The following is a 12213-nucleotide window of genomic DNA, read 5'->3' as shown; positions in this document are numbered from 1 at the left end:
GGGGTTCAGACCTGGAACCACGTCCCTTACTTTCTTGCAGAGGAGACACTTCACAATAAAATGCATTATTTAATAATTCACAAGTAGAATTTAAAATGTATTATTTGGATGATGCATGATTAATTACATGCTATTAGGAAGCATCCTCACTTTTAAGCCTCTAAAAGCCTATTTTTGGTTATAGCTTGTTAGGAAAAGACCCAATTTTTACAACAAGTACAAGTCACTATTTAGTCTTTTAGTCTGAGATACTGAACTGTCTTTTGATCTGAAGGTTCACAGGCCTCATTATAAAAGAAATCTACTCCTGGGTAACTTACATTAAGCACTCACAGGATGCGCCATAAAAATACGTAAAGAATAGAACTTTATCAAATAAAAGCACAATCTACACCTAGACCACATTAGACATGCGATATTGACACAAGAGGATCCACATTGTGTCTACATAAGACTCACAAAGATAGTAACAGTAAAACAAAAGAAAACAGACGTCTGATTTTTTATCTAAAGTTACCAGGGAATAGGAAATACAATTTTAAACTGAATATTGATGAAATATTTCCAGAAACATTTTATAAATTGATCACCACCCAGCAAGCATTATCTTTAGTTCATTCTTTGTTGTTGTGTTTTGTTGTTTTTTTAAGTATGCTCCACGCCCAGTGTGGAGCCCAACAGGGGTCTTGAACTCAAAACTCTAAGATAAAGACCTGAGCTGAGATCAAGAGTCAGATGCTCAACGGACTGAACCACCCCAGCACCCCTCTTCAGTTCATTCTTAACAATGATCTCAAAATTTGTGTCCATCAGCCTTTGTAGAAGAGCTAGCTGTGACATGAATAACCATGAAGGTTCTCTTTAAAATATCTGCTCAGTTAAATTCATAGGTCATATTATTTAAATACACAGGTTTGCTGATAAAGTCTTAAAGTCATACAAAAAAAAGCACAGAACAATAATTGCAATACTTTTCCCATTTCACAGATGAGGAAATGGACAGAAAGGATAAGTGGTTGATGGCCATTACCACCCTAACTGCGTGAGAGCTCATCTGATCTCAGAAGCTAAGCAAGGTCGGGCCTGCTTAGCAATGGGATGGGAGAAAGCACAAGGGACTCGCCCCATTGTAATAACCGAAACTGTGAGAAATGTAAACATTCATATTCTGAATTAAATATTCAGTATTAAAATGTTGATATGTATTGGTTGTTGAAGAAAAATATTTCTTAATATATAAACTTAAAAAAAACAAATAAGTATAGACTATTATTGGTGACAGTTTTTGCCTTAACATCTACAAAAACTATCTCCAAAATATGGTCTACTGTATTTGAATCAATTTCCTTCCAATAACCAACGTAAGTATTTTAGGTAAAGAGAAATTAAAACATGACATTTTTATTAAATAAGCTCTAAAACATACACCATAGAACTTCTCAAAATCTACCTCTCTATTTTGATAAAATACAAATAGTAAATAAGAAACTCCAAGAAGATTTCAAACAATCTTCAATTTAAAATTTTTGTCTAGAATGTTATGAAACTAACTAAAGTATGATATGTGGGGGCTGTCTATGCTTGCAAGATGAGTTATTCACAGATCTTACTGTACTTTGGTGGAGTCAAGTTATATCAGTTTCAAAGAACCTTCATAAGCACTTTAAACCGCTGCCTTTTTTTATTGCTTTTAGGCCTCAACTACCCTAACGTTGGGGTCTGCTAGGAAAAATAAGAAAAGCAACTTAGAAATTCAGTTCATTTTTTAGGTGGGGAGCATATGTTTACATTTACAGACTGGTGATTTAAATCAAGTTTTCTTGATTAGTGATTTTTAAAAAATCCTCTACAACTGGTATTTATTTAGTGGAAACCAATGAGACGAAAAACTTCTTCCAGTACGGTTTGCTACACCTTAGGACATATATTCCCAAGTTCAAGTGAAAATGAATTCAGCAGGACACCCACAAATTAGAAGGATGACATTTTCTGTCTTATCCATTAGCAGATAGATACATACATACATCCTATGAAAGAAGTAAAAGTATGGGCCAGGATTTATAAAACATTTGCAAAGTATTATTTCAACACTTTTCCCATGCTTCATGAAAGTCTCCTGTTATTAACAATCATTTCACAATCTGAAAACTAAATGAGATGTACTAATACTGGTGTATGTTTTCACAGCAGCGGCTGCCACAAAGCTTTCACACGCATAATTATCTTCCGAGTTAAGATTAGTGGCAAACATCTTATTTTCAGAGAATTACAGAAGAGAGAAAATAAGTATTTGTTTATAGTCCTACAACTTACTAAAAGCAATTAGCCGTGATCAGTAATGCCCTTCTAATCCATACTCCTAAAGTCAGACTTTGTCTCCTGTATAAATTTTAAATGTCATAGGGATTTTGAAATTAATAGTGTTTTTTTAAAAAATTATGACATATTGTTTAAACATCATTCTGAAACAAAGAAATGAACATTAAGGAAATTTGTCCCTTTAAAGAAAACTGTATTTAATTACTGAAAATAACCAATCACAAAAAATATTTTCAAAGTATTTTAAGTGTAATAGAGAATATGATGCTGGCGGACATTTGAGTTTTACTTTTTTAAAGTTATATTCTTTTAAATCTAGAAGAGTGAAAAAACAATGCCCCAAAATCTTAGTCCAGAATCCTCCAAATCTCCATACTTCATCAATGCCATGCTGTTATAGTTTTTGTAAAGACTAGAAACAAACTTCTCAATATGAAAAATAATTTTTATTTAAAAATGAAATACCCACTTTTTCCCTCTCCCAGTGAATTACAAAAGATTGAGATGGTCACTAGTTGATTCTAAGATGTTTTAAGATATAATTATCAGCAAGTGAAATATCACATATCATATAATTTAAATAAAGGAGAAAAATTATGTGAAGTACCTAGTAAGGCAAAAATAGATGGTTTTGTAACAAACTTCATTTTTTGGCTAACACGACATTAGTTTTAAAGTTTGTATATTAAAGAATACTATGGCACCGTATTAACTGCAGAATCAATCTGTGAATCTGACTGAAAACAGACAACACAAAAATTATGTTAAAACTTGAACAGGTTCCCTCGAAATATCCCTCAGAACGCTAACTGGTAATATGTGTAAGTGTCTTCCATAAAACATTCATAGGAGTGTGAAGTATTTCTTTGAGAAGCCCCAGGGAATGTTTATGTCAGTCTCTCTAGTTTCCTAAATCATCTAACGCCATCATTTTGGTTCTGCTTTCAGTTAGCGACTGATCCCTTAGCTATAGACGGGAGACTGCCAGAGAACACCTGAGATTTGTGGAAGAAGATGTGCCTGGGTCCTTTTAAAGAGTAAGTTATTTCACTGTTCTCTCAACACCTCTGGTTACAACTTGTTTCGTGAATGAAAAAAAAAAAAACAGTTGACATTAAAATAATGTACTTCAAAATAAAGAGCTTCTCCAGCAATAGGGTTCCTACAGCTCCGTTCAGCATCTTGCGCCTGGTTATGTTTTCAGATGATAATTTAAACAAATTTAATTTTACATTTCATCCCCCAACCTTGAAAAGGAAAAACAGAAAAACTTTAGCTTCTTCCTGACAGATCACTATTTTTTTAAAATTTTATTTCTCCTGAAACTGACACTATTTTCCCCAAGAAAATAGTGAATTATCCTTAGACCCAAGTGAACTCGATTCGTAGGGTAAAACAAAAGCACAGCCAAACATCAACGATATAATATAATCGTCGTCATCATCATCTCGCAAATTTGGGACACATCAACACATTTCAACAAAATGCAATCAGAGTGAGGCGACTCACCTAAGCAACGGAAGCTAACAAGAAGAATTTAGAAATGCAGCCTTCTGAACACCAGCAGAGGTAAAGGCCCCTTCTTTACCTAACAACTGACCTTATATAAAAGCAGCGAATAGGTTACTCCCAGTTTCTGCCTCCTTACCTTAGGCTCCTCCCCAAATACCAAGGCATACAGTACCACAACCACACACCCACTTTTCACCCCCTGCACTGAGGGACCAGGGCTTTCTGTTTAGGCTACCTGCCTCTCCCTACCTCAGTGAGAGTACACAGAGCGGGCAGGGAGGCGCGGCACGTGTAGGAGCCCCCAGCCCGGTAATGCCACCTTTCCAAACACGGGGGTGGGGCGGGGGACGCACGCATTCTCCATCCCCTAGAACCCCGGGGAATCCGGCCCACATCCCAGCCTCTTCACTCGGCTCACGGCCAGCTCAGCGCTCAAGGGCACCGGGGTTAGGTGACCTCGAACGCGCCCCTCGCTTATCTGTCACCGCGACCCCCAGCGACCGCCTCCAGAGCTCTGGAGACCGAGAAGGAGACTCCACGGCGGCGGGACGGACAAGCGCCGGAGTCCGCGTTTCGGTCCCAAAGTTCCCCCTCGAGCGCCTCCCGGACGCCTGCGCACCTTCGCCGGGGACTCGGAGGTCCCCGGTTCTCGCGGACCCCGACCCAGGCGCTCCCTCGAGGAGGCCTGTCCCGGGAGCGCCGGACGCACGACCCGCGTCTCCCGGTGCGCGGCCGCCGCTCCCTGTGGCGCGTCTCGCGCGCAGCCCCTGCCCTCCACGGCCCGCCGGCTCGCTCTGTGCCGGGACTTCTCAGCACGACAGCGACCCTCACCCGGACCTGTCCGTGCCCGTCCCCTCCGACCTCGACGCCGCAGCCCCGGCCCTCCTCGGGCCCCGACCCCTCGGCGCTTCCCCGCCCTCCAGGCCCCCAGCGCCGCCCCGCACCCCGACACTGACCTGCGGCTGCGGCAGCGCCCAGCTCCGGTGTCCCGGCGGCCGACCCGAGCGCCCCAGGCGGCGACTCCGGCGCGGGCGCGGGCGCGGGCTACGGCTCCGAGTGCGGTCGGCCCCGCCTGCCCGAGGCCGAGCCGGGCCGGGGGCGGGCGCGGCGCGGCACGCCGCGGGGGAGGGCGCGGCGCGGGGGCGGGGAGCGCGCGGCGCGGGGCGCCCGCCGCCTGGCGCACAGTAGGGCCAGTGGCCTCCGGGGCTGTCTTGGCGCGCAGCCTCGGCCCGGCCTCGCTCGTTCCTCCCAGCCACCGCTGGGAGGCGGCCCAGAAATGGTCCCATTTTACAGAGCCGGCATCCGGACGGAGCTCAGAAAGGTGCCCACGGTCACGTCTGGGAACAGTCCGAGGTGCGGGGTTCCGGAGCCCGCCTTCCGTCTTCACGCCAGTGTGTCTCACCCTTCGCCCTGCGGGATTTCCTTTTTCCAAGCTGTTATTTTTAATGGCATTCTTTTAAAAAGAAATTAAATCATATTTAGGATCACCTGGTTTTTAGCCGAGGGCCCAATGGTGCTGCGCACTTTCAGCGCCCCCCCTTTTGCATTTGTACTTCACACCGGTGCTCATTAGTTTCTTAAGGTGACAGAGTTTTAGTTTTAATCATTAACAACATTTCTTAAACTCATTAACAGAATTTCTTGAATTCTTTAGCGGTGTTTCCTCCACTGAGGGATCAGGACTCATGGGGTGGGGGTGGGGTGGGACGCGGGGCGTGGGAATCCCAAGTTCTCACGTTGCAGAAGCAGTTTGGGGTATGCTGCCTGGTAAATGTGCTGGGCAGTCTGCAGGCCGCTGCTTTTCCTGCCGCTCTCTCCGTGACGACCCATCCAGAGGGATTCACAGATGCCCCCAGTCAGAAAGCCTCTGGTCTTCTGGACTTGAGGCCCTACCTTTTTCCCTTTCTCCCATCTCATTTACTGATCATCCCGCTCTCGGCCTGGTCCTCCTTGAGGAAGCAAAGACAAGTAACGTTCCTGACTTCAAGAAAATTATCGATTGCTTGTTCAGAATGCTCTCTAGTCCTTTCACATCTTAACTAGTTGGGGACGCTTAGTTCTTTTTCCTTTAAGGGCAAAAGGTTCTCATTTTTGAAGGACAATTTTGTGAGGATGAGTATCACTTCTGAAGCGGTTCAGAGCTAAAGTCAATAGATTCGTGTCCTTCCACTTGTCTCCTAGAACAAGAAGAGCTACAGCTCTGCAGGGACACGAGAGAAGAACATTTGTTGACCATTGGCAACCCCCCATTTCTTTGCCTGTCGTCTAGGTAAGTCAGGTTGTCAGGGCGCAGCATTCTACACTCAGGCATAGAAGCGCTGCATGCATTCTTCTTGATCATTCCAGAGTTCCAAATGTATGATGCAATATTTGTCAGTTTATTGACAGAGTTGTACCACCATCACCATTTCAAAAGAAACCTCCTACCCATTAACAGTCATTCCTTGTAACCCTACCTAACCACTAATCCAGTTCTGTCTCCATAGATTAACCTATCTTGGATATATCATATAAATGAAATACAATAAGGTCTTCTGTGACATGCTTCTTTGAACTTAGCATAATGTTTTGAGGCTCATCCATGTGGTATCGTATCGATATTTCTTTCTTTTCTATGGTCAAATAATATTCCATTGTATGGGTATATCACATTTCATTTATTCATCCACTGTTGATGAATATTTGGGTTGTTTCTACTTTTTGACTATTAAGAATAATGCTGTTATGAACATTCATATCAAGGTTTTGTGTAGACATGTTTTTCATTTCCTCTTGGGTATGTGTCTAGGAGCAGAATTGCTTGATCAAATGGTAACTCTGTTTAATTTTTTAAGGAACTGCCAGCCTGTTTTCCAAGGTGGCTGCACCATTCTGCATTCCTGTCGGCCATGTATGGAGGTTCCAATTTCTCCACATTCCTGCAACACTTGTTATTGTCTTTTTTATTTTAGCCAACCTGATGTGTGTGAAGTGGTACCTCATTGTGGTTTTGACTTGTATTTCCCTAATGACTCATCATACAAGTATCTTTTCCTGTGCTTATTGGCTATTTGTATATCCTCCTTGAAGAAAAGTCTATTAAAATCCTTTGCTCATCTTTAAATTGGGTTATTTATATTTTTATTGTTAATTTATAAGATCTGTTTATATACTCTGTATACAAGTTCTTTATCAGATATATAATTAACAAATATTTCCTTCCATCCAGTAAATTCTTTTAACTTTCTTCTTGGCGTCATTTAAAGCAGAAGAATTTTTAATTTTAATGAAATCCAATTTACGTATTTTTCTTTTGGTGTCACATCAATTCCTAATCCAGAGCCATAAAACTTTACTCCTAAATTCTCTTCTAAGAGTTGATAGTTTTATCTCTGATGTTTAGGTCTCTGAGTTATTTTGAGTTAAATTTTGTATATGGTGTGAAGTAGGGCAAACCTGCTTTTGGTTGGGGAAGTTCCCATAATTAAGGACACTGACCAAAGAGAATCCCAACACAGTAAACTCAGAACTGGTGCAACATTTTAGAGTTGAATACTAGAATACGAATACTTTCTAAACATCCTTCTAAATAAAAAAAAAAAATCTGTGATTTTTGAAAGTGATCTGTAGTTAGTGAAGCCTAAAAATGTAAGAAGTTAAGCAATGTAAATAGAAATAATATAAATCTGCTTTTTAAACTACTGGTCTTGATTCACTGGTGGATTATTAAATCAGTTCAGTGGGTTATAACCAATATATTTTTTAAAGTCCAATAAAACAGAACAGAAGAGAACAGAAACTATTAGAATGTACTTCCTAAATTAAAAAAAAATGTTGCTTCATAACTTTTATGTTGTGTATGTGTGTATTTGTGTGTACCAGGATTGGTGTAAAATGTGTTTATTACTGTTGGCCATATTTTCAGAAATTAGAAAAACACTGTGTAAGCTACAGTTGCAGAATTCTTTCATTCCACAAACATTTATTGAGTGCTTATTTTGTGCCAGGCCCTCTGCTAAGTGCTGGGGATAAAATGATAAACAGCACATGGTCTCCACCCTACAATAGCATGCATACGCAGTCCTATTCATACTGTAGTTTCTAGAGATAAAGGATTGTACCTTGGTTCAGTTATCCCAACCACAAGGACACCTTCCAACTATCAATGTTTGGTCCTGTGGCACTTATATTTTTGCAATTAGTTCTCAGCTGTTTACCTCATTTGAGATTTGCAAACATATTTGCTTTTCTTCCAACTAGGGGAACTTTGTTCCCAGGTTCATAATTGCATACTATGTTTATTATATTGGGAAGGAAGTACAAATATAGTAGTGGGAGGTAACCATTACTGAATTGATTTGCATTTTCCTCCAATTAAAACTAGCTTGAGTGAGAGAACCTCAGGTGTTGTTTTTTTTTTTTTTTTGAGAACTCAGGTATTTTTAAATACTGTTTATATTAGTTCTTTTTTTTATTTTTCAAGGGTTTGGCAAAACAGAGTGTTGACATTAATAGTGATATTTAACTATTTTGGAGACTGGGTTTAGGAAAATTAATGTGCTCTGTTTCCAATCATCCGAGTCACTTATTCATGGCAGATGTGCACCGTCACAACTCTCTCTCTGAGACACCATTTGTCCTATCTAAACGCCACACATTCCCAGGAGATTTAGAAGATCTTAATTTAAAATTTAAAAAATTATAACCAGTTCAACATGCCAGACAGGTTACACACACACACACACACACACACACACTTCCACAAATACAGCCACTTTTTGAATGACTTTGTTATGTTCCCATACATGATTTTTAGATCTTCTTATAAAATTTTACCCGCAACCTCCCAATTTTACTTTGACTTCGATTAAGGTCCTTTTCTGTTCCTCTCCCTATTCTGTCACCTGTTACCTTGCCCTTCACTAAATGACTTGCCCATTTGTTACAAGATCTTAGGTACCACAGCCAGGCTTGTGTCCCATTTCTTCTGACCTCCAACTGGCTGATCTTTTCATTTTACCTCTCTACATAAGTCAGCTTTCTATTTCTGAGTGGTTGCCTATGAATAAAAAAAATTTCTGGAACATTTTAATACAAATGTTAATCTTGATTATAAACAAATAATTAGGTTACAATAAATGCAGCTATGTGTTGATTCAAATTAAAAACCGTAAGAGAATATAGCCAAATTAGCATTTTTTTAGTACCCTCACTTTGAGCTTTTTTTAAAGATAATTTGGAATAACCGAAAGAAATAATTTTGTGTGTGTGTGTGACACTTTTAGAACTATCGTCTATTTCAATCCACAGTTCTGCTAGGGCCCGAGAAGTCCCGTTGCCTTATGGCCTCCATGCAGGGCCCGAGGTCCGCCGCCGTAGCTCTCTGTTCGGGCAGCTTCCCTCAAACGGCCCTGCACACAGGCGTCCACCACCGGCATCACCCCCTGACAGCAAGACAGAGCACATGTTTGCTAAGTTTCCTCTTCTCTGCTTCCAATTTCTGGTTCCTCACGACATCGGCATCCTAAATACCCGGGATGTCCCAATACCTTGTTTCCATGAGCTCTTCATGCCAGAGGTCAAGGGTTACTAATGGGCAATGAAACCAGCATTGTCCCTTCCCCAGCCTTGGCAAGTTAAAAGCTGGGCAGGTAGAGTCTGGAGGGTTCCAGAGACGTCAGTCCCGAAAGAAATAATTTTTAAAAAATTTTTTATTGTTATGTTAATCACCATATATTACATCATTAGTTTTTGATGTAGTGTTCCATGATTCGTTGTTTGTGTATAACACCCAGTGCTCCATGCAGAACGTGCCCTCTTTAATACCCATCACCAGGCTAACCCATCCCCCCACCCCCCTCCCCTCTAGAACCCTCAGTTTGTTTTTCAGAGTCCATCATCTCTCATGGTTCGTCTCCCCTTCTGATTTACCCCCCTTCATTCTTCCCCTCCTGCTATCTTCTTCTTCTTCTTCTTTTTTTTTTAACATATCATGTATTATTTGTTTCAGGGGTACAGATCTGTGATTCAACAGTCTTGCACAATTCACAGCGTTCACCATAGCACATACCCTCCCCAATGTCTATCACCCAGCCACCCCATCCCTCCCACCCCCCACCACTCCAGCAACCCTCAGTTTGTTTCCTGAGATTAAGAATTCCTCATATCAGTGAGGTCATATGATACATATCTTTCTCTGATTGACTTATTTCACTCAGCATAACACCCTCCAGTTCCATCCATGTCGTTGCAAATGGCAAGATCTCATTCCTTTTGATGGCTGCATAATATTCCATTGTGTATATATACCACATCTTTTTTATCCATTCATCTGTCGATGGACATTTTGGCTCTCTGAAAGAAATAATTTTAAAGCCATTTCTTCAAGAGTACTGTTTTCTTTCCTATTGAATGAAATAATTCCCTATTTTTCTTTTTATTTTTTATAATTTGTGAACATCTTATGAACTTAATGATGACATTTAATTCCAAGGAAATTCCATTTGGTAATTTCAATAGTTTTGAATTAGACTACTCAAATTTTAAGTTTTAATGGTTTGAAAACATCTCTTAGATGTTCAGAAATACTTTGATTTTCGGGGAATAAAGAAGAGCATTTTGCCCTGCTTTGCCAAATTTTCTCTACTTTTTTTCCTAAAAATTGACCTACTTTGCATATCAGATTGGCTTCTAAGTATCAAGAGTTAGGAAGTAGAATGAATAGATGTGAGGAAGAAGAGAACTCCTGGTTACCCTGGAATGGCAGAGTTTTCAGAATGGGCAAATTGTCCTATTTTCCATTATCTTTTCCTTTCAAGAGCGTGAAGTAAGTAGTGGTAGAATGGAAAGAGCCCTGACCTTTATCTCTGCTCATTGTGACCTTGGGCAGGAGACTCGCTCTCTCTGAAGCTGTTTCCTCGTCTATAAAGTGGAAATATAATATATTCCCACAATCTCACCAATGAGATGACATGAGAAAAATGCCAAGTCAGCCTCCTTGTAGGAACTCAGTAAGTGTTGTTTATCAACTGGGTGAAAGCACTGAGAATGTTCTGATAGTCACTGATTATTATAGTAAAGCACAGTTTGGATGCTACACTGCATTTTCTTTTTTTTAAAGATTTTATTTATTTAGGGGGGCCTGGGTGGCTCAGTGGGTTAACCGTCTGCCTTCAGCTCAGGTCATGATCCCAGGGTCCTGGGATTGAGCCCTGCGTGAGGTTCCCTTCTTGCAGGGAACCTGCTTCTCCCTCTCCTCCCTGCTCGTGCTCTCTCCTGCTCGCTCTCTCTCTATGTGAGAGGGAGGGAGAGAGAGAGCACGAGCGGGGGGGAGAGGGGCAGAGAGAGAGGGAGAAGCACACTCTCCGTTGAGCAGGGAGCCCGATGTAGGGCTCCATCCCAGGACTGGGGAATCATGACCTGAGCTGAAGGCAGCTGCTTAACCGACTGAGCCAACCAGGTGCCCCTAAATTGTATTTTCAAAACATTTTTTTGGGAAATACTTTTTGAAGTATTTTTTCCTATATATATCTTATTTAGTCATCAGTCTACATGGACACTCTGCTCTCTTTCTTTCTTGCATGTAAAGAATCACTAGTATAAGGAAGAGATTTAAAAATAACTATGAACTCCAGATTTCTGTATGAGAATGGTTTTCTCAGGACACCTGTGTGATTTTATAGGTCCCAGGCTTTGTCATATAAAACTAAAAAGCAAATGCTTGTTATGATGGAAAAGATTAGACATAATACAGAAGTGGACAGAATAGGAAATGAACCTCCTTGTACTCATAATTTTGTGTCAGTTTATGGCCAGTCTTGTTTCTTCTGTGCCCTCACTCGTCTCCCTCTCTTCTAATATTATTCTGAAGCAAATCCCCCAAACACGTTTTCATCATGAAACTTTCAAACTGTTTTAAAATGTTGTTTTTGAGCCTTCTACATAAAAGTTGGTTCAAATGATTTACTCTGGGAGCTTTTTGGTTATCAGAAAAGTTTCTCTACTGAAATACCAGAAAATTGTAAAATGTGTTTATTGCTGAGAGAACCATTGTCTGCCTGCTGCAGAGTTCCTTCCAGAGGACCCAAGGACATAAATATGTTCAGGCTGAGAAATGGGCAAGTAACTGGGGAAAGACAGTTATGGTAGTTTCAGTTGCTAACAATAACACAAAATCAAAAACAAAAGCAAAACAACCCTTGTGTACCTGTGTCAAGAACAGATTTCAGCAGATATTGGTTCCTTAAGCTTTGGGGTAGCTGGGTGGGGCCTGGGTTGATAGAGTTCCGGGAGCGGGGGTTGGGGGGGGTCACTTTCAGCCACTGGCAGCCCACTTCTTCTACATTCCTCTTCCCCTTATGTGAACTGTACAAATGAGTATTGTGTGCTAAAGGTTAGGAAGAA

At 41.0% G+C, this 12213-nt stretch overlaps 1 protein-coding gene and 1 long non-coding RNA gene across 5 annotated transcripts in view; one reads left to right on the top strand and one right to left on the bottom strand.

Moving 5' to 3' along the window:
* Nucleotides 1-4920, bottom strand: part of PPARG (peroxisome proliferator activated receptor gamma) — a 131239-nt gene extending 126319 nt beyond the window's left edge. For 2 of the 4 annotated variants that reach the window (XM_027586524.1, XM_027586522.1), the window contains exon 1: nucleotides 4788-4920. The gene's annotated coding sequence lies outside the window, so the exon portion shown is untranslated. Of the gene's footprint in view, nucleotides 1-3828; nucleotides 3892-4787 lie in introns of those variants that run through there. The other 2 variants (XM_027586523.2, XM_027586525.2) reach the window with 2 other exon arrangements.
* A 159-nt stretch (nucleotides 4921-5079) lies between these two features.
* Nucleotides 5080-6968, top strand: LOC113918248. Its single transcript, XR_003518492.1, has 3 exons — nucleotides 5080-5184; nucleotides 6013-6100; nucleotides 6666-6968. It is a non-coding gene; the product is annotated as an uncharacterized LOC113918248 (long non-coding RNA).
* The last annotated feature ends 5245 nt before the right edge of the window (nucleotides 6969-12213 follow it).

This window comes from Zalophus californianus, chromosome 1, assembly GCF_009762305.2.
Source record: "Zalophus californianus isolate mZalCal1 chromosome 1, mZalCal1.pri.v2, whole genome shotgun sequence".
Classification (NCBI taxonomy): domain Eukaryota; kingdom Metazoa; phylum Chordata; class Mammalia; order Carnivora; family Otariidae; genus Zalophus; species Zalophus californianus.
The sequence above is the reverse complement of the archived record's forward strand: the minus strand, read 5'-3'. Positions and strand labels throughout refer to the sequence as shown.